The following is a 26,466-nucleotide window of genomic DNA, read 5'->3' as shown; positions in this document are numbered from 1 at the left end:
TGGATTGAAAATCGGGTTTTAGGTCGGATTCTGGCCACTGGGTATAATTTAGGTTTCAAGAACCCATATTGATTGGTATGTGGCCATTCATTGGATGCCTCTCAGAAACGATCAGCGTTAAAGAATTTCAATTTTACTGATAAGATCATTCAAATTTATGTATAAGGAACAACATTTAAGTATACATTATTTGAAATCTACTGACTAACGTTGACTTAAAGAATCTGCATATTTATAGGCAGTATATGAGTACAAATCGATTATACCACAATCAAAAACAAAATCGCATCATATAGTTGAAAGAATTTAATGTTATTTGCATGTATATGTGTTAATTTATATTCATATCGTCGGTTTCGTGCAACACTGGCACAACTCAAAAAACATAGTGTCGAGAAAAATGCGTTTGAAAATTTGCGTTGAAAATTTATTTTTCGATTTTCAAGAAAACTTTGGAGTTTGAGATTACCAATCCTTATTTAACACCTTTGGGTCTATTATGCACATATTACGTGCTCACGTTGTCCAAGTTAAACCCTTATTTTTTCTAACTTTATGGAGAAATTTCGATTTGTGCAGCAAAGGCACTTCTACTCATAACTCTGGAATTTTTGTGATTTTCCAAAAATGGGATTTCGTGTGATGAAACTTAATAGTATTTGGCATCGTTTGCCATCATAAACTCAAAAATGCAAAATTTTGAGTTGTGCTAGTATTGCACGAAGCCGATGATATGTTAAATTGTAAATGTTCGATATAGTTGCGCTATTGGCTACCAAAAATTTGTTGTTTAGAATGAATAACAAATCCAGCAGAAATAATCAAGGTGTATTTTTTAGGTGTTGGAGTAAATCTATTTTAACAAATTATAAGTTCGAAGGAGAAAGGCTGGGTCTCACCGCTAGGTGGATTAATTTTGGTTTTTGTTCCATTGTTGCACGAAACAATTGTCTCGTCGTTCTTATTGTCCTCACTTGTGCTTCCGTATTGTTTTATTAAATTTAAAGCCATTTTTTCACCAAAGAGCACGATATAATTCACATCGTATGCATAATAGCCAAATTACACGCCGGTTTGTTAACTGACCTTTCGTTAATAATTATAAAAAAACGGCTACTGCGGTAAAAACACTTGGCGTGTAAAATTCTCTGCAGATTCCTCTGTTTCAACTCAACGGCAAGGTATATGAAGGGTGATATACTCAAAAAACTTTAAAATGCGTTTTTCTCGATTACCTGATACCTATGGCATATTAGCCAATCTTTGAAGTATGGGCAGCAAAAATCCCACTGGTGTTGTGACTCAATTTTCAGTAAGGTTACTTGTATCTATGTAAACATTATAAGGAGGTTGAGACAGAGGCGCTCTCGATAAAGGTCAATTGCACCTACCAAAAATGGCCAACTTATCTAGCAAGATCTATCTGATGAATCGTCACTAACTATTTGAACTGATGATAATTTTTATTTTGTGAATCCATATATGAAATTATTTTCCGTATCTTGTTCCATGAAATGAGGTCGTCGTAGGAAACCTTCCCAAGTAACACACAAAACATGTTAGAAAATAAGTAACAACGAAAGTAGTCATATAAGTGTACTACAAGCGCAATTGAAAACTTGTGTTATTATATTGTGTTTGAAGTTGTTTTTCATCAGTAATACAACCGCATTTCGAAAACAAGCTCGTTTTTTCTGGTTTTGGAGATGTCTTTAATAACATGAGTTCAAGAATGACAATCACTATCACTTGGTCTTTTCGTAAGACATTACACAATCTAATAACAACACTACGTACCTGTAAAATGCTTTTCCTTAGTACAGTAGTCGTAGCATTTAACACCTAACTTAAAATTACTTGATCAAATTATTATTGAAATTATATGAACGATTTCTATATTCATTCGGAGCGGTTTTGACGCACCATCAAAAGATAAACAAAACCCTTGCAGTGTAACCAATATCACTTTAGATTTTTGTTATTGTATATCTAACAACGTTTTCTAGTTTTGTTAGATTTTATATTCAGATAACGTTGAAACTATGCGAAAACAATTTCAATATTCAAGCGAAAGAAACAACTCTTTTTGAATGGTTGAATATTATTTCTTGTCGTTATTTTATAATCAATTAAAACTGCCACTGAAAAAAGAAATTGCCGATCTAGTTGCACTGCGCAGACATAACACATTTGCGCATGCGCTGGTTAACAGTTGTCATAGCAACAGATTTGCGCATTGCCGTATTAGTACTCGAGATGTATTTTGCCACTTAATTATATCAAGTTGGCTTGCTTTCATGCAGTTTTCGGTACTTGTTCTACTAGCCTTCATGTTTTGCGCTTTTCTGGTGATATTGATGTCATGGAATAGGTAACGTCAACTATTCAATACCAACGTGTGTTACTTGGGTTCGTTGGTCTATACCTGAGCAGTGTTTGAGCGTGACGATCTACAATGAACCAGTTGTTCACCTTGAGACAGATCCTTGACAAGTTTCAAGAGCAAAACTTGCAGACACATCATCTCTTAATAGACTTTAAGGCAGCGTACGATTCAGTAAAACGCAACGAACTGTGTCATATTATGTTGACGTGTGACTAGGGTTTGCAATATTCCCGGAAATTGATTTCCCGGGAAACGGGAATGAAAAATCTCATTTCCCGGGAATTCCCGGGAACCGGGAATGGAACAAAATTCTTAGCAAAAATGAGATTTCAAATAAAGTTTATTAACAAAAGGTATCAAACAATCGTTTACAATTTTATTGTCAATTCGCATAATAAACGGATTAAAAAACAAAACTTATTCATGTTTACTCCAGAAATTCATGATCGATTTTTGTCGCAAATGTTAGCAGAAGAGTAGGTTTCAGGGTTTTTATATCGTCGAACAATCGCTTCAGATCCGCTGACATTTTTTCGTCAAGCCCAAATAATGTAATTTCTTTCTGTAAATCTTTGCTTCAGTTCGCTGAATCACTGCTGGTGTCTGATTTCTAGAATGCTTCTGAATCGTCGATTCCAGCTCTTGCTACATTTTATTAGAAACCGAAGTGTCCAATACTTTAACCCTCTAGTGCCCAGTACCGCCTTTAGACGGTCTTCAGTTGAACCTCTAAAAAGCTAAGAATTTTAAAAAATGTTTATAAAGCTTCATAGTGTTTTTTTCGAATCGAAGTCCGTCTAAAAGCTAATTTGGCATTAGAGGGTTAGTTTGTTGAAGATAAAGCTGAGTGTTAGGTAGGCAGGTTTAAGAGGATTTAAATGCCTACGTAATTAATTAACTAACTGAGTTTTTTTTATTTTATTTATTTCTGGTCGTAGGTATTGGTTTTCGGGTTTCAATTTTTTTTATCAATTTACAGGTTTCAAAAAATTGTGTCAAAAAACAACGAGAAAAGTCAAGCAACTATCCGCTAAGTAGTGAACTAACTAGCAAAAAAAGACTTTAGACGAAGCAAAAATTTGCTTAATTGCTCGTTTACTGAACAATTTAGTTAAAGCAAATTATTTGATATTACACGGCAAGCAAATATTGGTCGTCATTTTAAAGAAATATTTGCCTTGTATAATGCACACTTTGAAGCTGCTTTACGCTTTTACGACGTAAGTTTCGCGTTTTGATACGATATTTAGTTTCATTGCAATATTGTATGGAAAAAATTTCGAAGAGCTCGGGAGTCCCGGGATCCCGGGAATCAATATTTCTATTCCCGGGATTCGGGAACTCTTGACGATTTCACATCATGCGCCAGGACCGTGGGTAAATACTCGTACGCGTTTGTGGCATTGAATGGTCTGAAGCGAGGTGACGGGCTCTCGAACTCACCATAGCCTATATACCAGGAGCGGTTTATAGGGTTCGTGGATGACATCGAAATTTATAGTGCTAATCCTAGAGCTATGGAGTATACTTTGAAAGTGGTTGATGAACTTGTTTATCTTGGTAGACTGGTAACAGAGCTTATTACAGATTGCGTAGCCAGTTCAGGTCCCGCAGCCTGCAGATCCGCACAAAATTTGCACTCTACAGGAAGCTGATTCTCTCGGTGGGTGGCGCTCTACGGACATAGGCGTGAGGGGAGGCCGATCGGCGAGCGTTAGGAGTCTTTGAGCGTAGAATCCTACAATCAATACTCGATGTATATCAAGAAATCGGATGTGGCGTAGGCACATGAACCACAAGCTGTACAAAGCATACAATCATACTGATATTAGCAAGTCACGGTAGGTTACAGTGGACTGGTTACGTAGTACGTATGGCGGATGGGCTACCAGCAAAGATAATATTCAACAGAGATTTGAATAGAGGTCGACGACTTCGAGACAAACCCCGCACACGTTGAATGTGTGGATCACTCCACTAATCTCGCTGTAGCTCAGTAATTTAGTGGTTTAGTATGCTGTAGTTATTGGTACCTTCACACTAACACTAACTCGTTTTTGCCAAACTTTCAAGATTTTTTTTCTCTAGAAATGAGACTTGTATGAAATTCGGTATTCTTCTTTTCACTGGATCAAATAATCATGGAAAGCAGAACTCTTATTTTGATTGAAAAATCAAAATCCAATTTCTAATTCCACTTTAAAGTAATTCACCTATCGGTGATTGTTTATTATTTCCAATGTCGATCGAACATATTAAAGCCTTGTCCGTGTCTTGAATTACTTCACATAAAGGCAAGTTTGGTTTCCGCAAGAAAATCTCGTTTATTTCTAAAGCGAAAGCAGCATATTGCTCGACCAAGAGGATGACAATACAAAAGTAAGTTGTCAATTAGTCGCTGCTGTGAATGGATGGATACCTTAACATGTATCGTCATTGGACATAGTCATGTTTTCCTATTACATTACTTTTATTGCTTAGTGACATACCAATGTACGTACAGAAGCCATTCTCGGGCTGGCTGTTCTTCATGGAACTAGAGACCATATGGAATGGAACGAACTAATTACTGGTCCAAAACACACGCACTATATTTCCGCTTGTGCCATTTTATTGCGTACCCAGCTTTTTCTCATATAACACACAGCTTTCGATCGGCATATTTCGCAGAGGCTAAACATCGCAGCCTGGTGAACCCGTAACCGGGCGGAGTGGAGTGTTCGTCCCTTATTGACTGTTTACATATAAGATGGCCTAATTTCGGCACACACATGTGTTGATGATCGGCTCAATCAGGCTGTCAGCTCCCACTGGCTGCACCGACATCACCAGCGAAACCGGCCGGGCTGGGAAAAGTTTTTCGCTCGGCCTGATTTCATTGAATGGGAAAATTGGCTTCGGAAGTGACCATGACAACCGACTTGATGTTGAACTTTGCTATGGACGTGTGTGTTTCAGGGAAATAGTATGCCATTGGAAAAGTTGGCCGCCAGCAAAAGACGTGCGGAAATGGCACTTCTATGGAGTGACTTTGTTTTGATGGTTTTCTTATTTGAACGACGCAACGACAGATGGTTTCGATATCGGTGGCTGCTCTTGATCGTAGATTGAACCAAGAAGGATGTCTATTTTCTGTTTTTCTTTTGTGTCCTGAGACATTTAATGTGATGGGTACGTTTTTTTTCCAGATCAAATAATATCAGTTTTTGGAGTGACTGGTACAAGTGCTCTACCGTCAAGTAAGTTAACTAGTTTTGATGCAACTTTAAAAAAAGTTGAATGCTTTTCATTACTTTAAAACGCTCTTTTCCAGATTTGTATCTTTCGATCTCCCAAAGCCACACTTTTTCTTCCTCTATTCTACACCGAAGTGGTTAAAATCATGCCACAGTAGTACAAAATTAGCTCTCCCGCTTTGATTCCTGCCGCTACTTAGAAGTTGTACCGACCGCAAGCCGATTTTATTGTCTTGAATTTCCATAACCACTTCAAAAACGTGTCACTTTCCGCGCTTTTTGGTTTATTTTCAGCACCCGGCTGCGACATAAACTGGGAAAGACAGCTCAGACGACACAATGGCAAGAATGTCTGCACAATTCGACTAGCGTAGAATCTGGGGTATATTTTACTTTCTCTGATCTTAAGTATGAGGGAGAGACTTGTTCGTTATTTTTTGATAGCAATTGTGGTTTAAAATTAAAAACCAAATTCGAGTACCTACGAATACTTCTTGTTTCTGAATTTTTGTTGATGATCGTTTTAGAAATCGTATGAAAGCTGGAGCCAAGTTGAAATGCTACTTGATTTTTATGATTTTTTTGTCGACATCCTCCCTAACGGCCTATAGCGTCATATTCATATAGAAAGCCAACAACAAAAAGACCAGCCGCGTGACAGCTCTCTCAAAAGGAAAATTGAAACCGTTCAGAAAGTTCCACTTCTGCCGTTGGACAACGGATGCAGAATGTCGCGGCAACGAAAAGAGTGTGGCACCACTGCGGGAAAACGGTGGAAAACCGAACGTGCACGAGAGTGTCGAATATCAGAAGCACTGCGCTGTTGTGCATAATATGGACGGTCGATTTACGACTGCGGAAAAATGAAAACGATAGAGTTAAGCTTCTGTTTGCTGCCTGACGGTTCTGTTCGCTAGCTCGTATACATACTATTAATGCCGGTGAATGTTGGTTGTGCGGATGTATGGGTTCTCACAGGTTTCGGCTTCGGTTCATTGCTTTCGCAAACTTCTAGGCCGTTTAACCTACTGGGACACTCTGTGGTTTGTTTGAACCAGAAACAAACTTTTGGTATCCGGTATCGACCTGAGTATCACCACGATATCGAAACGGAAGTGCTGCAAAATACGAACTTTTTTAATGCAACAACCTTTAAAATGTTGCTATATAGAAGCTTCGATAAAACATTGTTTTATCTTCATGCACATACGATAGCGAAACTTCTTTCGCCTCGTGTGAGTAACATTCCTGCTTATCGACCCTCGTCATCGTGTTGTATTCCGTTTTTGTAAAGTTTGCCAAAACTTTTGAATAATAGTTGCCACAGTCTTTTCCCCCTAAACGACTCGACACTCTGGTCGATTTTTCACTTGACACATCCGACATTCATTCCAAATCCCAACATGGTTCCGATATCATTTAAGCAAGATCCGCCCACGAACTGTAAGCTATACGACTCTACGAGCGGGGGGAAACTTCTTCCAGAGTGAGATTAAAAACAATAATTTTTCATTTTTATCTCATATACATGTCATGGCTTCCCCGACGGCATAAATAAGCTATTTATCGTCTTGATGGGGGTCACCCGTGTCGGGCCGTGTGTGATCGTCACTCGCTCTTCTTCACATCCTTGGTGTGTGTTCATTCATCCCGGCCGGGTACAGTACAATGTTGGATTTTGGCTGAAATGGTAAACCGAGCAGCACTAATGTGGCGTAAAAGTTGGACCGGCATGATTTTTCAGCTTGTTCGGGAAGAAACTCTAGGGAAGTAATTGATTATCTGCAATCCAGAGTGGTTTTTGGGGATACATAGGAAAGCTGTGTCTATCACTGGGCGCATGGGAAATATTGTGCTTGTTTTGAAGTTTACTAAACATGGGCTTATTACATGCAGACTTAGGTTGGTATTACGAAAATATGATATATCCAAAAGGGTTCTGACTTTGGAGTGTCCACACCGACACTTTAGAAATGTCGAAATGTGTGTATAAAATGTATTTATTCCTTGTTACATCATCAGAATCAAACATAACTTAGCGAATTAGAAGTACGCTAAAACTGGCTGATTGGCAGCAGTGGGCACCGCCAACAAAAATTTAATGAGGTTCATCGCTTATCCGTTAACTGACAATTTTAGCTTGATAATCGCTAAACGCTAAACTCACATTAGCGGATTTTTCGCTAATCGCTAATCCGTTAATATGTAGATTGTCGAAATAAATGAAAACAATTGCTCCTGAGTTCAATTAACAACAAGTCGTTCAAAATTCACAAAACGGTTTTCATTCTAGCTGGTTTTGTGAAAAAAAGGTAGAACAAAACCCAATAAACAGTTTTGTTGATTAACAGATTATTAGGCTATTATTTCAAATCCGATGAAGTCAAAGATGAGTTCTATGACAAGCTTGAGAGAATCTATGACGAGTGCCCAAAACACGACGTAAAAGTCGTCATCGGAGATGCAAACGCACAGGTTGGGAGGAAGGAATTCTTCTGTCCGGTCATTGGAAGGCATAGCCTCCACACGTCAACCAATGAAAACGGCCTGAGGCTGATAAACTTTGCCGCGGTCAGAGGAATGGCCATATGTAGCTCCTATTTTCCACGTTTGAATATTTGGTGCTGAAATCTCGCACAGAGAGGACGACGCGTTTCAACATTCAGCGGTTGAAAGCTGATGGCGTGGCAGCAGAATACGCCAGAGAGCTGGATCAACGAATCGCAGAACAGCAGGAGGAAGGAGTGGAAGACATAAATGGACTGTGGAGCGGTTTCCACGGCGCCATCGAAACGACTGCGAGCGAGGTGGTAGGTACGACGCATGGAAGACAGCCTGATGGCTGGTTCGATGTCGAGTGCCAGAGAGCGACAGACGAGAAGAACCGTGCCAGGAGCCGCATGCTTACTGCGGCTACGCGTCAGAACAGAGAGTGCAAGAGCTGCCGAAAATAGAACCCACCGTCGGAAGAAGCGCGAGTACGAGGAGCAGGTGCTCCCCACCGCAGAGGACAGCTATGCTTAAAACGACGTGCGGTGATTCTATAGAACTGTCAACAGAGCCAGAAGCAGGAATTTTCCTGTGCCGGTCATGTGTTATGACAAGGACGGCGACCTGCTTACTGATAAACCGACAGTTGCAGCCAGCTGGAAGGAGCATTTTCAGGCGCTATTGAACGGTGAGGAGCCGGATGAGCAGAGCAGGAACAGGATGATGATTATGAGTGACGAACAAACTGTGGAGCCACCGACAGAGGAGGAGGTGAAAAAGACGATTAGTGAGCTGAAAAATGACAAGGCCACTGGGAAGGACGGTGTCCCGGCCGAACTTCTCAAAGCGGGAAGCGAGCGGCTGTATTTTGCGATCCACCAGATAATACCAAGGATCTGGGCGGATGAACAAATGCCGAACGACTGGTTGGAAGGCCTCATATGCCCTATCTATAGGAAGGGCCATCGATTGGATTGTGGCAACTATCGAGGCATAACGTTGCTCAACTCCGCATTTAAAGTGCTCTCCCGTATCCTGTTCTTCAGATTGAGACCATTAACGGAATCCTTTGTTGGTGAATACCAGGCTGGTTTTCGACAGGGGCGTTCCACGACGGATCAAATCTTCACCCTGCGACAGATCCTCGATAAGCTCCGGGAGTACAACTTACCGACTCACCATCTGTTTGTGGACTTCAGGGCGGCATACGACTCAGTGAAAAGAAACGAGCTGTGGCAGATCATGCTGGGACACGGTTTCCCTGCGAAACTAATTAAGCTGAGTCGTATGACACTGGAGGGATCAAAATCGTGCGTGCGGATGGCTGGCGAGACATCAGCTGCGTTCTTAACGTTGGATGGACTGAAGCAGGGGAATGCGCTCTCCAACTTACTGTTTAACATCGCTCTTAAGGGTGCAGTACGAAGAGCGAAGTGGAAAAAAACGGTACGATCATCACGAAATCTCACATGCTTCTTGGCTTTGCGGACGACATCGATATCATCGGTATCAACCGTAAGGCCGTGGAGGAGGCCTTCGTACCTTTTAAGAGGGAAGCAGCGAGATTGGGACTTGTCATTAACTCTGCCAAAACGAAGTACATGGTAGCTGGAAGAGAGCGTGGGAGTCCCCGTGGTGTTGGTGCTGAGGTGGAGATAGATGGGGAACGATTTGAAGTGATTGGCAGGCAGGCGACCAGAACAGCGACGCAGGAGTCTTTGACGGTGCAGCAAGCAACGGAGACGTGCCACCCCCATCGATAAGCGAAGTTATTGATGCTATCTGATGGCTTAAGAACAACAAGCCAGCTGGAAAGGAAGATATCTGAGCGGAGCTTCTCAAGATGGGTTCGGGCAAGTTAGCCAGTTGTCTGCATCGGCTGATTGCTAAGATTTGGGAAACGGAATGCCTACCGGAGGAGTGGAAGGATGTGGTTATTTGCCCAATCTACAAGAAAGGCGACAAGCTAGATTGTGAAAACTACCGAGCTATCACTATCCTGAATGCCGCCTACAAAGTGATATCCCAAATAATTTTCCAGCGTCTGTCACCACCAACTAACAGATTCGTGGGAAGTTACCAGGCCGGCTTCATGGAGGATCGGTCCACGACGGACCAGCTCTTTACTCTGCGGCAAATCCACCAAAAATGCCGCGAATACAGAGTCCCTATGCATCATCTCTTCATCGACTTCAAAGCCGACACGATTAATCGTGAAGAGCAATGGAGAATACTCGACGAAAACGACGTTCCCGGGAAGCTTACCAGACTTAAAAAGGCTAAGATGGAGGATGTTCAGTATTGTGTGTGGATTTCGGGTGGTCTATCCGACCTGTTCGGATCTCGCAGGGAACTTCACAAGGTGATGCCTGCTGTTCAACATTGCTCTAGAAGGTGTTGTGGGCGAGTGGAAATAGATACGCAGGGCACGATATTTGTTCAATCCGGTCAAATAATCTGCTTTGCGGATAACGTGGACACTGTCGGCAGAACATTTGAGGCGGTGACAGATCAGTACACCAGACTCAAATGTGAAGCAGACAAGATTGGACTAAAGTTAAATACGTCTAAAACGAGGTACATGCTAGCGGGTGGTACTGAGTGCGACAGGGCACGCCTAGGTAGTGTTGTGATAATCGACGGTGATGAGTTTGAGGTAGTCGACGAGTTCGTGTACCTTGGCTCAATGGTAACTGAGAACAACGATACCAGCCGTGAGATTAGCAGGCGAATCATCAGCGGGAGTCGTGGCTACTATGGGCTCCACAAAATTACAGTCGGTACATTTAAGTTCCCACGCAAAGTGCACCTTGTACAAAACGCTTATTAGACCGGTTGTTGTCTACGGGCATGAGACGTGGACAATGCTTTAAGAGGACCTGCAAGCGCTCAGAGCTTTCGAACGACGGATGCTAAGAACCATCTTTGGCGGTTTGCAGGAGAACGGAGTGTGGAGACAGAGAATGAACCTAAAGCTCGCGCAACTCTAAGGTGAACCCAGCATTCAGAAAGTGCATAAATCTGGACGGATACGTTGGGCAGGGCACGTGGCGAGAACAATTACCCGGCAAAATTGGTTCCCACCTCGCATCCGGTTGGTACGAGACGAAGAAGAGCACAAAGAGCAAGGTGGTTAGATCAGGTGGAGCATGATCTGGCAAGTACGGAGTGCCCGCGAGATTGGAGGCGGGCAGCCATGGACCGATCAAGTTAGCGGAATTATGTTGTGCAGGCCATGTCTTAGGAATGGCCAGGTAGCACACTGAAAACTTCTCCTAACCACGAACAACGAAATTAGAGATCGATCCACTTAATATTTGGTCGCCGCTTTCTGTTTCCTGTGGCGCCTCTAGTGGCGGTTACGAGAAACCAATGACATAGCAGTGATGAGGATGGTTTGTTTACATAGTGGTGAAAGTTTCATCAAATTCGAGTCAGTGGATTAGAAGTTTTCGACGATGGAACGTGAAAGATGCAAGAAAATTTTGCACTCTCACGTTGAAAATACGACGTCGTCAGATGTAAAAATTGCGAAGTGTCTTAAATTCCCCAAATCAACTGTAAACAGCGCGCTGGAACGATTCAATCAAACTCTCACGCTGGATCGCGCTGATCACAGCAATCGCAGAAGTGGTACGATTTACAAGCAATTACGATTGAAAGTCTGCAGAGCAGTTCAGACGAACTCTGGGATCACTCTGCGTGATTAGACTTGGAAGTTCTCGGCACCCTACAGCACTGTTCAATAAATCTGTCAACAGAACCCTCAAGCAGAATCTCGTTGCAAAACGCCGCGCTAGGATGCTGTATGTTAAAATCTTGACCAAATTAATATGTGAAAATCGGTTCCGCGCGGCAAGGTCGGTTTGTTGGTAAGTTCGCTCGGAAGCTGATGGTGTGGCAGGGGATCTGCAAACAATATCAATATCGCACGCTTAGCCTTGGGGCTAAAAGCGGTCTCGATCAACTAGATTGGTTGAGAGAATTCGTTATCGATATTGTTTTTTTGGCAAATTTTGCATGTCTAGGATAAGTACAACGATACACCGTGCCCCAGTGCTGAGTCGAGAAAATTTCCTGCTCGAAAAGATCCTCGATCTGATCGGGAATCGAACCCGATATCACCACCGTGTGAGAAAGCTAGCCGGCCGACATCGCTAACCACAGAACCACGGGGACCACGAAATCTCACAGCTTTTTGGTTGTGCAGACGACATTGACATCATCGGTATTGACCGTAAGGTCGTGAAGGAGGCTTGCAGGCCTTTTAAGAAGTATTCGATGAGAGGGACTCATCATAAATTCTGCCAAAACAAAGCACGTGGTGGCTCATAAAGAGCGTGGGAGTTCCGGGAGTGTCGGTGCTGAAGTATAGATTGATGGGGAACGATTTGTAGTGATTGTTGAATTCGTTTATCTTGGTACTCTTGCGACAGATGACAACCGATATCAACCGTGAAACGACGGATTGCAGCTGCGAACAGGGCCTTCTACAGCCTACATAACCCGCTGAGGTTCCGTGGTTTACAAACTCGCGCAAAAATAGCCGCGTACAGAACGCTGATCCTCTCGGTGGCCCTTTGCGGACATGAAGCATGGACGCTGACGGAAGCTAATCGACGAGCTTAAAGATTTTGATGGAGTTTGGTGCAGGCGCATGATTCACGAGTTGTACCCGGTATACAAACATGCTGATAAAGTGAAGGTAATACAGCGTGGACTGAACATGTAGCCCGAATGCCTGACGAGAGAGTAGCCAAAACTATTATCAGTGGTGAACCAGTAAGAGACCGTCGCCTCCGTTGCAGGCCTCGCATTCATTGGATGTGCACGGTGGAAGAAGATGCATGATCTGCTGGTGTACGAGGTGACTGTAGAACGACAGCATAAGACAAACGAAGCTGGGCATCTATAATTCAATGGGAACACAGTAACAATGAGAAAATGATACGTGTCCCAAAACTTCCAGAGCAACCAAGCGTTTCAAATATATCATTATGTTCGATCACTAAGCTTGGATTGCACGTAGAAGGTAACAGTGGTAAACACAGGTTTTGTCCTAGAGCTCAAAGTGGAAAAAATGAAAGATTATTATTTTTTAAGTCTTCAAAGACTCAATTGAAATTTTCCCGTAAGAAGTAAGAAATAAGAAGTAAGAAGTAAGAAGTAAGAAGTAAGAAGTAAGAAGTAAGAAGTAAGAAGTAAGAAGTAAGAAGTAAGAAGTAAGAAGTAAGAAGTAAGAAGTAAGAAGTAAGAAGTAAGAAGTAAGAAGTAAGAAGTAAGAAGTAAGAAGTAAGAAGTAAGAAGTAAGAAGTAAGAAGTAAGAAGTAAGAAGTAAGAAGTAAGAAGTAAGAAGTAAGAAGTAAGAAGTAAGAAGTAAGAAGTAAGAAGTAAGAAGTAAGAAGTAAGAAGTAAGAAGTAAGAAGTAAGAAGTAAGAAGTAAGAAGTAAGAAGTAAGAAGTAAGAAGTAAGAAGTAAGAAGTAAGAAGTAAGAAGTAAGAAGTAAGAAGTAAGAAGTAAGAAGTAAGAAGTAAGAAGTAAGAAGTAAGAAGTAAGAAGTAAGAAGTAAGAAGTAAGAAGTAAGAAGTAAGAAGTAAGAAGTAAGAAATAAGAAGTAAGAAGTAAGAAGTAAGAAGTAAGAAGTAAGAAGTAAGCAGTAAGAAGTAAGAAGTAAGAAGTAAGAAGTAAGAAGTAAGAAGTAAGAAGTAAGAAGTAAGAAGTAAGAAGTAAGAAGTAAGAAGTAAGAAGTAAGAAGTAAGAAGTAAGAAGTAAGAAGTAAGAAGTAAGAAGTAAGAAGTTAGAAGTAAGAAGTTAGAAGTAAGAAGTAAGAAGTTAGAAGTAAGAAGTAAGAAGTAAGAAGTAAGAAGTAAGAAGTAAGAAGTAAGAAGTAAGAAGTAAGAAGTAAGAAGTAAGAAGTAAGAAGTAAGAAGTAAGAAGTAAGAAGTAAGAAGTAAGAAGTAAGAAGTAAGAAGTAAGAAGTAAGAAGTAAGAAGTAAGAAGTAAGAAGTAAGAAGTAAGAAGTAAGAAGTAAGAAGTAAGAAGTAAGAAGTAAGAAGTAAGATGTAAGAAGTAAGAAGTAGGAAGTAAGAAGTAAGAAGTAAGAAGTAAGAAGTAAGAAGTAAGAAGTAAGAAGTAAGAAGTAAGAAGTAAGAAGTAAGAAGTAAGAAGTAAGAAGTAAGAAGTAAGAAGTAAGAAGTAAGAAATAACAAGTAAGAAGTAAGAAGTAAGAAGTAAGAAGTAAAAAGTAAGAAGTAAGAAGTAAGAAGTAAGAAGTAAGAAGTAAGAAGTAAGAGGTAACAAGTAACAAGTAACAAGTAACAAGTAAGAAGTAAGAAGTAAGAAGTAAGAAGTAAGAAGTAAGAAGTAAGAAGTAAGAAGTAAGAAGTAAGAAGTAAGAAGTAAGAAGTAAAAAGTAAGAAGAAGAAGTAAGAAGTAAGAAGTAAGAAGTAAGAAGAAGTAAGAAGAAGTAAGAAGTAAAAAGTAAGAAGTAACAAGTAACAAGTAACAAGTAACAAGTAACAAGTAAGAAGTAAGAAGTAAGAAGTAAGAAGTAAGAAGTAAGAAGTAAGAAGTAAGAAGTAAGAAGTAAGAAGTAAGAAGTAAGAAGTAAGAAGTAAGAAGTAAGAAGTAACAAGTAACAAGTAACAAGTAACAAGTAACAAGTAACAAGTAACAAGTAACAAGTAACAAGTAACAAGTAACAAGTAACAAGTAAGAAGTAAGAAGTAAGAAGTAAGAAGTAAGAAGTAACAAGTAACAAGTAACAAGTAACAAGTAACAAGTAACAAGTAATAAGTAACAAGTAACAAGTAACAAGTAACAAGTAACAAGTAACAAGTAACAAGTAACAAGTAACGAGTTACAAGTAACAAGTAACAAGTAACAAGTAACAAGTAACAAGTAACAAGTAACAAGTAACAAGTAACAAGTAACAAGTAACAAGTAACAAGTAACAAGTAACAAGTAACAAGTAACAAGTAACAAGTAACAAGTAACAAGTAACAAGTAACAAGTAACAAGTGAGAAGTAAGAAGTAAGAAATTAGTACGGAATACTATTCTATCAACACATAAGCATAAAATCCATCACACTAACAAATTTACTCAATATCAAAAGTTTACTTGACAGTCTTCCCAAAGTGCCACTAAAATAGCGGTCAACAAAATTGATTGAATGATGTTAGTCCAGCGATGGAGAATGATAAATTTATCTTAATAGTTCCTCGATAGCTCCATCAACTAGCAGTGCTTTTTTGCCTTCGATCCGACCCTGCTTGTGCTGTTATGCCCCAAAATATGTAATGTGGATTATCAAAACCAGATGAGTGTTACTGAGAGAGAGCCACCTATCATGAGTGGGAGATCTTGTGGTCGCGTATTGCTCGTTACCCTTCCAGAAAGTTGCTTCCGTTGTTTTCGTGAAACCATCGCTCTCCGTCCGCAGGTTATTGGTACCGGAATTTTCCAGCCTTTTCTTCTCACCAACTTCCCAACTACCCGCCACTCAAAACCATATGTGTTGGGCCAAATGTAAGCAAAAGCCGGAAGACCGCGGGTTGGGGGACGTGTCAAGAGCGAGGGCGAATTCCCTAGACAGCCATCAACTTAGTGGTTGTTATGAGTTTTTTAGCTGTGGCCCGATGCCCGCATCCCACCGCCTGCCCGTGCCGCCACTGCGCCGATGAATGGAAAGCATATATATTAAGATATTAGATTTGATTAATGTGATTTTGACAGCCTGTGCGATAAAGCCGGAGCTTGGGAAAACAGAGCAGTGTTTTAAAGTGAAAGCAGTTGAAGTGAAACTTTTTTAGAATGGTTGGAGATGCTGTAGCGACGCCACGGGTGGTTTGTGTTGCGGCCATCAAAAACACGCGGCAAATATTGAAATTGAAATATGATGACGAGCTGAAAGGCGGCAATTGGTCTATTAGCACCAATTGCGTTGATGCCAAGCGCCGATCGAATTGGTAGATGATTCAATTAATACCTTATGAAAATATGAAATCTCAGCGGGGTTGCAAGAATCGTCACTTTTTCGTTGATACCTGCAAGGAAAGGAAAGATAAGAATGAATTAGTTGCGTTTTTTGTGATAACGTGTCATGTGAGAAATACTTTAAATTTAAAGGGTTTATCCCTTTCCGACCGGGCCCATTGCATAGGTAAAATGTGACTTAAACAAAACCTTTCCTCTCGCTTTCTAAACGTCCTATTCATTGTTTTATTGCTCACAACGCTAGTGCCAACATCGCAGCTGCTACGAAAAATAGAAAACCGGAGCAAGCAAGTGTTTAAGCAATTGCTTCGATTTAGATTTTATTATCCCTCATTTTTTACCTACACAATTGTGTGGGCTCGGTCGGAAAGGTTTATCATAAGTTTTGTTTCTCATAACATGCATTGGAACAGTAAGTAGAGGATAAATCGAAAGTCCATTATTTTCATCAGTCGAAGGAACGGATTTCAAACTTTTGATAAATATCGACAATTTCGATAACGGGAACGAATACTCTGATTAGCTAGCTATCCAAAAATATATATGTGAAATGCCGTTCATCAGAGAAAAATCTCTGAGTAAACATTAATAAAATAATGAACCTAAATTGTAGTCTATGTTATGCCAAAGAAAACAACTCGTTCCCGAGATTTTGGTCCTAATTCGCAAAAATAAGCTAATATTGAAGGATTACATTTGTTTTGCTAACAGAAGCTTACATTAGATACCCTTCAAGTAACACCCAGGAAGGGGAACTGGACAATTGCACCATGATCTTCTGAAACGAATTGAGCTTGTTACACGCATCCGAGGCAGTAAACTGTTGAGATGCGAAAATCATAACGAAAAACAAATACATAAAACTGTGTGTGTGCAAGTGAGGAAAAGATTGAGCGTAAAGTAGCTTCGCAGTCATAAGCGTGTAGGGCTTTATGCAAGCTCAGTTCTTTTCCCACAGCGAAATGAATGGTTGGAGAAATACGGCTGGGAAACCCCAAAAGTATCAATTTTGCTGCACCGCACTTTGCACATATGGGTTCAAGTGCAAATAGAAACCATCGTCTTCGAGTACACCGACTATGTCGTCGTCTTTCGTAGCAACAAATAGATGGTGCAATCGGCTCACTCCTTCCAAAAGGAGCTGCTTGTTGAGCAGGGCAAAGGTGAATTGCCGTTCCTCTCACCTCCCCCTGCCGAAAGCAGGGATGCAGTGCGAAGGAAGAGGGCATTACCTTGCTTGATATGTGTCTGTCTTGGCTGATGTGAGAAACTACTGCAAGACTGGCTTGTCGTCATTGTCGTCGTCGACGTCGCCGCCGGGGTTGTCGGCAAGGACTTGTATGGAACCAACCATCCATACCATCATCATCCCGATGCTTATTGGTGCACCGACCGACTGACTGGCGAGTGGCAGCTCCACCGCCGGCGTCGTCGCATGCTCCGGAGGAATGCAAGGAAGTTGTTGAGTAGAGAGTTGCCATCCGGAAATAGAGTTAAGTTTTGCTATAATATTTACATTCACTTTTCACTGCAACTAAGTGGATCGACGGAAGTACGTGAGCGTGCGCAGCAATGCCAACAATGCATGGGTGTGCAATTTGTGGTGGTGCTAGGGTAGGGGAATACAGCGCCCAGTGGAAGCTATTTTCGTTCCTAGGGTTGGAAATCAGAAATCTAAGTTTCCAGCTAAATCAAATAGAAAACTATTTCGGAAGCGTACTTGAGTAGCTTCGATTTTAGTGAAGCAGGAGAGAATGAGCAGTCGTGAAATTTTGTTTCTTCGCACTAGATCGTGCAGCACGGCACGGGTGCCTTTTATGGTTTCATTAGTTCGCCTAGCTGAGTAATTTTGAGAATGTGAGGAATTTAGTAAACGAATAGAATAAACAATGGGGTAAGCAATAAGATCTGGATAAGAGTCCTAAGCGAGTTCAGAAGTGGTTTGTAGTATGCTCATATATCGACAAGAGGCTCTTATTTGGAGTCACTAGAATCGTCGTGCTAACTCTCTAGTTGTTCTGTATTTAAATAGTCTAAGGTCTCTGGAAGAAGAATCCTCAAGAAGTCAAAAACAAATATTCTCTTTTTTCAACTTTTTCAGCCCAATGCAATTTAGACGCATGTATAAATGGCATTCAATATTCAATATATGTATGCACGTTCACGAATTATTTAAGTTGGATTTATTGAGACATGAGAAAAAGGTTCATATACGATCAAAAATTTGTTTGTAGGTTCTTACTCTTGACAATAAAATCGATAGAATTTTGTACACAAATGCATTTTTACTAAATTACTATACTAAATTAAATTTATTTCAGAAAGACGGCTCTTGAATGTGTGCCTGAAACTATAGTATATTTCCGGAAATTATTGATCTTGCGGTAGGTTCGTATCAAACGCAAACATAACACTGCAATATGGCTTACACAAATTTAACCGCCTGTAATGTTTTTGCAAAGCTAACAATCTTTAGCTCAAATATAATAAAACTGACGGCCGAATATAAAAAAAGAATAGTTCTTTGATGAAGTTATCGACAAACCAGAATTGTTGGACTGAAAAAAAAGGTTTTTAGTACAATACTTTTATCAGTTATAATTTACTTCCGCACGGCTTTCGAAGTTTAATCATGTTCTGACAAGCACTAAAGAGTAATTTTTGAAAACAGCTTATGCAAAATGGTGCTATATATATTGTTTCATCACCATGTAGAAGATAATGTACAAGTTTAAACAAAAAAAAACTAAACTTCAATTCGAAATTCGACCTTCTGTATATTTATACACAAGCCAACTGTTTAATGTACAGGACAATTACGAGGCTGGCGCTACGATCCTACTGACACTAACAGTCTCTCCCGAGCTGAGAGTCGAACCTACGACGACTGTTTGTTAGGCCAGCATCGTAACTCGAGACCAGCTTGGAGGGCTGTTTAAAAAGTATTTTTGGTAAAAACATGATAAAACATAAGTTTCTAGAGTAACCTTGCATATCAAAAAAGCCACAACAAAAAATCAGTAAAGGTTTTGAATTTGAATTTAAATAAAGAATGAACGTATGTAACTAAAAAAAAAACTCCGTCGCAATGTCAGGGAAGGTACGTGCGGGTAACTCCTCCGGGAGTACTCTGCCACCACCCAGGCAAAACGATCCTGCGAATGGGCTAAAGGTTCGCGTGGGAAACTCCTCCGGGAGTGCCCCACAACCACCCAAACGCAACCCTGCGATTGGGAAGGTACGCAGGATGCTCCCCCGTGAGTGCCCTGTCACCACCCAAAAAACGCAACCCCGCGGCTGCTCGGACGGTTCCGCCGAAGACTCGCAAGAGTGTGAAGCATCAACCACCGAAAAGTCGCACCCCCCGGAGTCAAAAACCGCCACAGTGTGCGCGACGACCTTCTGTTGCCAATCGACTGCTGCAACCGAAGCCGAACAGTGAGGAAGAGCAACTTCCATCAACCAGCCAAACCGCTGTTGGCAGCCGTCAGCCAATACCAGGATCATCTTCCGATCCGGACAAAGACGGCAACTTCTCTGCAAAGTGAGCAGCCTTCGCTGCGAGCAAGCGAATCTCCATCACGCAAAAGGCGCCTCGGGTGTTCTTTGCAGGAGATTCGCCAAAGAGCAGCTAGCGGCTGCTTTCATCCAGGAGCCGTGGATCAACGAATCCAAAGTTCTCGGACTTAACGCTCCTAACGGTAGGTTAATCTACTGTGACACGCAGTCCAAACCAAGGACTGCAATTCTGCTAAATAGAGAATTAAAATTTTTACCTATTACAGAATTTATCCAACGCGACGTCGTTGCCGTCACGGTTGAAGTACCGACAACCAGAGGAAAGCAGGAAATGGTTGTCGCGTCGGCCTACTTCCCGGGCGACCAAGGTGATATACCGCCACCCGAAGTTGCTGCGCTCGTGCGGTACTGCAAGGCCATCAACAAGCCGTTTCTGATCGGCTGCGATGCCAACGCTCACCACACGATCTGGGGCAGCTCGGACACCAACACCAGGGGTGAGTACCTACTTGAATACCTTACTTCTAACGATGTCAATGTATGTAATGTAGGGAATAACCCCACGTTTATCAACGCTATTAGACAGGAGGTCCTTGATCTCACTATGTGTAGCGCCTCTATTTCTGAAAGGATTAAAAATTGGCATGTCTCCGATGAAACTAGTTTGTCGGACCACAGACACATCGTTTTTAATATAGAGGCTAACCCTCTGAAAAGAGAGCTGTTCAGAAATCCTAAGAATACAGATTGGGAATCCTTTAAGGAACGCCTGATCGATTCACGAACTTTCAGTTACAGCAACATTCGAAATTCTGTTGACCTGAATTCGGCAGCAAATGATCTACAAAACAGAATCATGGATGCTTTCGACGCTAACTGTCCACTAACACAGCGGTCAGTATGCCGTGACGTACCCTGGTGGAATGATCAACTTAGTGACCTTCGTCGGGAAACTAGGCGGTTGTTCAACAGGGCAAAAGTCACGTCTAACTGGGACGACTACAGGGCGTCCCTCACCAAATACAACGCCGAGCTACGCAAGGCTAAACGGAAATCCAGAGTTAGTTTCTGTGAAAGAATCCAAACTCTGCCGGAAGCTATGCGGCTCCAAAAGGCGATGTCCAAAGACCATACTAACGGTTTAGGACAGGTGAGGAAAGAGGATGGATGCCTCACTGTCACTACCAAGGAAACGCTGGAGGTTCTTATAAACACCCACTTTCCTGGATCGACAGAGACCGAAGAACTGAATAGTGATGGGTCGCGGCAGGACAATTCGAGACATATGGCGTCTCGGGAGTCCATCCTGCTGGCCCGTCGACTGTTCACGGAAGCTTCAATAGGTTGGGCTCTAAGCTCATTCGACCCTATGAAGTCTCCTGGTCCAGACGGCATACTACCCATCTTTCTACAAAAGTCGGCCGCAGTTATCATGCCGAACTCATCAACCTCTTCAGAGCCAGCTTTATCCTGGGCCATATTCCGGATAACTGGCTGAAGGTGAAGGTAGTGTTTATCCCCAAAGTTGGAAGAAAGGACAAAACCCTACCTAAAACTTTCAGACCCATAAGTCTGACTTCATCGCTTCTCAAGTTGATGGAGAAAATAATGGATAAATATATCCGTGATGAGTTTCTTAAAGACTCCCCGCTGAACAGGAACCAACATGCCTATCAAAGCGGCAAGTCAACAGAAACTGCTCTTCACAGCTTAGTGACGTTGATTGAAAAGTCCCTAAGTTATCAGGAGACGGCGCTATGTGCCTTTCTTGATATTGAAGGGGCCTTCGATAACACGTCCTTTGCATCAATCGATACGGCTCTTTCTCATAAGGAAATCGACCAAACTTCAAGGAACTGGATACACGCAATGCTCTCTAGCAGAGTGATCACAGCAACCTTGGGAGATTCGTCTGTAACAATGTCAGTGATCAAGGGGTGTCCGCAAGGAGGAGTTCTCTCGCCCTTGTTATGGTCACTAGTTGTCGACGCACTTCTCAACAAGCTTTCACAGCTTGGTTACGAGGTCATTGGATACGCCGATGACATCGTCCTCATCGTCAGAGGTAAAGATGACGCAACTCTGTCGAGCCGAATGCAAGCGGCTCTGAATACCACCATGTCATGGTGTTTACAGGAGGGTCTTAACATAAACCCCTTAAAAACAGTCCTAATTCCATTCGGCAGACGAAGGACGATCTCCATCACTCCTCCAATACTGAGTGGAGTTAGACTGGGCTTCAGCAATGAAGTCAAATATCTCGGAATTATTCTGGACAAGAAACTGAACTGGTCTGCACAACTGGATCATGCCGCTAAGAAAGCGATCTCAGCGATCTGGGCCTGCAGAACTCTCTTCGGTAAGACCTGGGGACTGAAACCAGACTTGGCACTCTGGTCTTACAAGACCATTGCCCGACCAAGAATCACCTATGCTGCCCTAGTGTGGTGGCCTAAGGTGAACGAAGTGACTGCGCAAGCCAAACTCAAAAAAGTTCAAAGACTTGCATGTCTTTCGGTTACCAGCGCTATGCGAACAACTCCAACTGCAGCCATGGAAGCTATGCTTTGCCTACTACCTCTACATCTTCATGTGAAAAAGGAAGCAGAGCTTGGCGCTCTAAGGTTGCAAAGGAGGAAAACCATACTTGAAGGGGACCAAATCGGCCACCTTCGCATACTTAGGGAGTTCAAACTAACTCCGCTATTAACCACAGTCTCCGACTGGATGGACGTTAGGTCCAACATGGATATTCCATATAGAGTGATTGAAACAAACCGCTCTATGTGGAACAATGGAGGGCCTAATCTTCCACCTGGCATCGTCAATTTTTATACGGACGGCTCGAAAATGGGATCCCTAACGGGATCTGGTATATACGGACCCGGTATCAGGGAAACGTTTTCCCTGGGAAAATGGCCCACCGTTTTTCAAGCAGAGGTATATGCCATATATATCTGCGCAAAAATATGTCTGCAACGCAACTACAGACATGCGAAAATCGGTATATTCTCGGACAGTCAAGCAGCACTACTAGCACTTAAGTCCGTCAAATGCGCTTCCAAACTTGTTTGGGAATGCATTGAAACTCTACGGGAACTTTCCCGACAGAATTCAGTTTTTCTGTTTTGGGTGCCCGGACACTGCGGAGTCGAGGGTAATGAACACGCTGACTACCTAGCAAGACAGGGATCAGCTCAGCGGTTTATTGGTCCCGAGCCGTTTCTGGGTACGTCCATTTCCGCTATCAAAAGCGAACTATTAACTTGGGAAAGGCTAGATATAGTATCCCAATGGCAACAGGCACAGGGTTGTAAACAAGGCAAACAGTTTATCTATCCGAACCCTGGAACCGCCAGAAAGCTACTTAGTCTAAATCGTAGTGACCTACGGATAATCACGGGACTCCTCACCCGACACTGTCCCGCTTTTTATCATTTAAAGAAAATCGGCGTAGTGTTGAACGACACCTGCCGATTCTGCAAATCTGAACCAGAGAGTTCAGAGCATTTGCTTTGCTCTTGCGAAGCTCTTGCTTCCTCTAGGTACAACTTCTTAGGAAGTTACCTTTTAACTCCATACCAAGCATGGAGCTCCAATCCCAAGCAGGTCATTAGTTTCATCAACTATGTTGTACCTAGTTGGGGTACAGGTTTACAACAAAACAGTTCTACTCCATCAATGAGTACGAACAATCCGTAACCTGTGCACAGCAATCGGGGCCCGCCACAAAAGACAATCAGCAAGAATGTCGCAGTGGCATTTCAGTACCCAGTGCCCTTCAGGCATACAGAGGAAAAAAAAAAACTAAAAATATTTCGAATAGATACAGTTAACCATTCCGTCGATAGAACTTTTGATGACTAGTTATGAAATGACAGTATTTCCAAAAACTCTTTTGCGTAACTCATTATTTGCTTACGATATATGTTGTAGCAACAGATGCAAGTTTTTGCGCTAATTCAAATATGGACTCACCTCTTCACACGTGAGAGAAAAAAACGATCCAAACAATAGACTAAACATAAACAACTGCTTCACACCGAAGACAGATCTGTACGCTGGTAAGGTTACAGCATCGCTTTTTTGGAATGTGCGTAGGATGTGGGATACTTTTAGAAAGAACTGTACATTATACTGGGATACGGTTATATGGGAAAAAAAGCGATGGTGTTATTTATTCGCTCCCATACTTTTTTCGTGTTCCTTATGGGTCCTAGAAACCGTGTTACTTTTCGAATCGATCGGTGGAACTATATTTTTGCGCCCGATTTTTCAAGTTTCCATGCGGTTTTATATGGGAAAATCCACTTTTTCAAAACTTATTCTCTAGAGATGTCCAGTTGGCTAAATATATCATTACATGATATTCGTAGGAAATTTTTCTGGGAAATTCTGCAGCAGTATTGCTAGTAAAATTCAATGGTGAGCCGTTCGCCAGACATTCAATCAGTTTGGATTGAATAACTTTTTTTACAAGCATTATAGCGCCTTACGGTCTTCAGAAGAGATGTTCCTAATAAAATTTCCTACAGATATCGTGTATCGATATCTTTTTTGGAGCCAACTAGACATCTTTAGAGAATAAGTTTTGAAAAAGTGGATTTTCCCATATAAAATCGTACGGAAACTTTGAAAATCGGGCACAAAAATATAGTTCCACCGATCGATCTGATCGGTTGTTATAGGACCCATAAGGTACACGAAAAGTGCATGGGAGCTGGAATTTATTTTTTGTCCCACTCTACTGTACATAATGAAGCGTTTGTATGTTTAAATGAAAAAAATCACCGCATTTGCTCAGGAAAAACTTTTGTGCTTTATTGCATCGGCCAAAACCAAAGTTCGAGCTACTTCTACACATACTTTCTGTAATAGAGGGGGATGTTTTGTAATGAATTAATTATTTACTAATATTTATTCAGAATTTAAATTGTGTGTTCTGCCACAAACGGTGACATATCAACACTATTACATATATTTTAAGCTTTCTTTCATTGAAAGATTGTAATATCTTCCGCAGTTAAGTGAATATAATTGTAAAAAAATTGTAAACCTACTTGTCAAGAAAAAAAGGAATTTAAAATTAAACCTCAATCTAATCTTACACCTATCTTATTTTTTTTTGAATTGAGGATTGCAACGATTTTTGTCGGAATTTGTTGATAATTTGGCTTGACATATTTTCTAATGTTTCTACATTAGTGAGCTTATGTAGCTCGTTCGTGCTAAACCAGGGAGGACGCTTCAAAATCATTTTCAAAAGTTTATTCTGAATCCTTTGAAGTGTCTTCTTCCTGGTTGCACAACAACTTGTCCAGATGGGAACTGCATATAACATTGCTGGTCTAAATATTTATTTGTGAATTAACAGTTTATTCTTGAGACAAAGTCTAGAATTGCTGTTGATAAGAGGATACAAACATTTTATATATTTATTGCACTTTGTTTGGATATTCTCAATGTGCTCCTTGAAGGTAAAATTTTTATTATAAATTAGCCCTAAATATTTAACTTGGTCAGACCAATTTAAGATTGCACCGTTCATCTTAATAACATTATTATTGGTGGGTTTGAGAAAAGAAACTCTTGGTTTATGGGGAAAAATAATTAATTGTGTTTTTGATGCTTCGGGAGAAATCTTCCATTTCGACGAATTCGAAGAAAATATATATATATTCAGCAGGTTTAACCTGCTTTGCTTTTAATTATGAAAATCGAGAGAATCTCAGAAAAAAACGTCTGCTTAAGCAGATATTACAAGAAACAACATTTGCTATTTTTGGTACGGATTTTATTTTGTGCAAATAAAATTCGTACCAAAAACAGCGAATATTCGCTTCGTCTAATAAAAAAAAGTAAGTTTCGCTATTCTCGCTTCCACGTTTGCAAAGCTGGTCGTTCTTTTCTGTAAGGCAATGAAAATGACCACCTTCGTAAACGTAAAAGCGAGAATGACGGAGCTTGCAAAAGCTGTATAACGGGTGACAACTAAAAATCTGGAATTTTTTGGGGCTCTTTTACTCCACAACGAACACACTCAGAGAGAAATGAAAGCATGTATATGAAAGCTCTATCTTTCGACTTTATGCCAGTATTTTTTGTTTTGTTTATGCATGCTTATTTTGGTTCAAAATGGCGTCCAAACAAGGAGCATTCCGAAAGTGCATTGTACAGTTCGCTATGAACTGCACAACAATTTTGGCAAAAAATTTCATGGTAAACTATTTTGAAAGCAAAAATCCTCTGGTTTTCATTGTGTATGGTTTCCTGCAAACCTGAACTATAATCCGCCAGGAGGGTAGTGGAAGACCGGCCAGAGTAGTGACCGGAAAAAGACTTTTTTCTTTTTGTCAAATCATGATTCAATCCTAGTGGTTTGGCTTTCAATCAAAATATATACCAAAACGAATGTTTCAACAACATTTTGATTCCATTTCCTCCAAAACACCATACAGATGGAAAGTATGTGTTTTGGCTAGAGAAAATATCATCACAGTACGTCAAAAAAAAAAATAACACAAACGCTTCTGAACAACTCCATTTGTACTCCAAATACGCAACCCAACGAATACATTTCAGTGACGTCCAATCGATGATTTCTTTGGGATTTTAAGTTCCTTCGGTGCAAAAATAACTGGAGATCAACGAATTGCGAACAGTTGATCGGTAGAATCAAGAGATGCATTTTCGATGCGGACTTGAAGACCGTACAACGCTCTTGTTTCAGCATCATAAGAAAACTTCATCGAAAGGCCAGTAACGGACCTTTCTCAAATGTTCAACATTTTTTGTTAGTTCACAATGAATGTATCTTCATGAGGAATAAATCAGTTTT

At 41.1% G+C, this 26,466-nt stretch overlaps 1 protein-coding gene across 7 annotated transcripts in view; it reads right to left on the bottom strand.

Annotated features, from left to right (window-relative positions):
* The window catches only part of LOC129725953 (carboxypeptidase N subunit 2-like), a 279,622-nt gene that overhangs the window by 181,622 nt on the left and 71,534 nt on the right, over window positions 1–26,466 (bottom strand). For 3 of the 7 annotated variants that reach the window (XM_055682415.1, XM_055682413.1, XM_055682416.1), the window contains one exon: window positions 16,102–16,159. The exons of the other annotated variants lie outside the window; for them this stretch is intronic. The gene's annotated coding sequence lies outside the window, so the exon portion shown is untranslated. The remainder of the gene's footprint in view (window positions 1–16,101; window positions 16,160–26,466) is intronic. 7 annotated transcript variants of the gene reach the window in all.

This window comes from Wyeomyia smithii, chromosome 2, assembly GCF_029784165.1.
Source record: "Wyeomyia smithii strain HCP4-BCI-WySm-NY-G18 chromosome 2, ASM2978416v1, whole genome shotgun sequence".
Classification (NCBI taxonomy): Eukaryota; Metazoa; Arthropoda; class Insecta; order Diptera; family Culicidae; genus Wyeomyia; species Wyeomyia smithii.
This window is presented reverse-complemented; position numbering and strand designations above follow the sequence as displayed.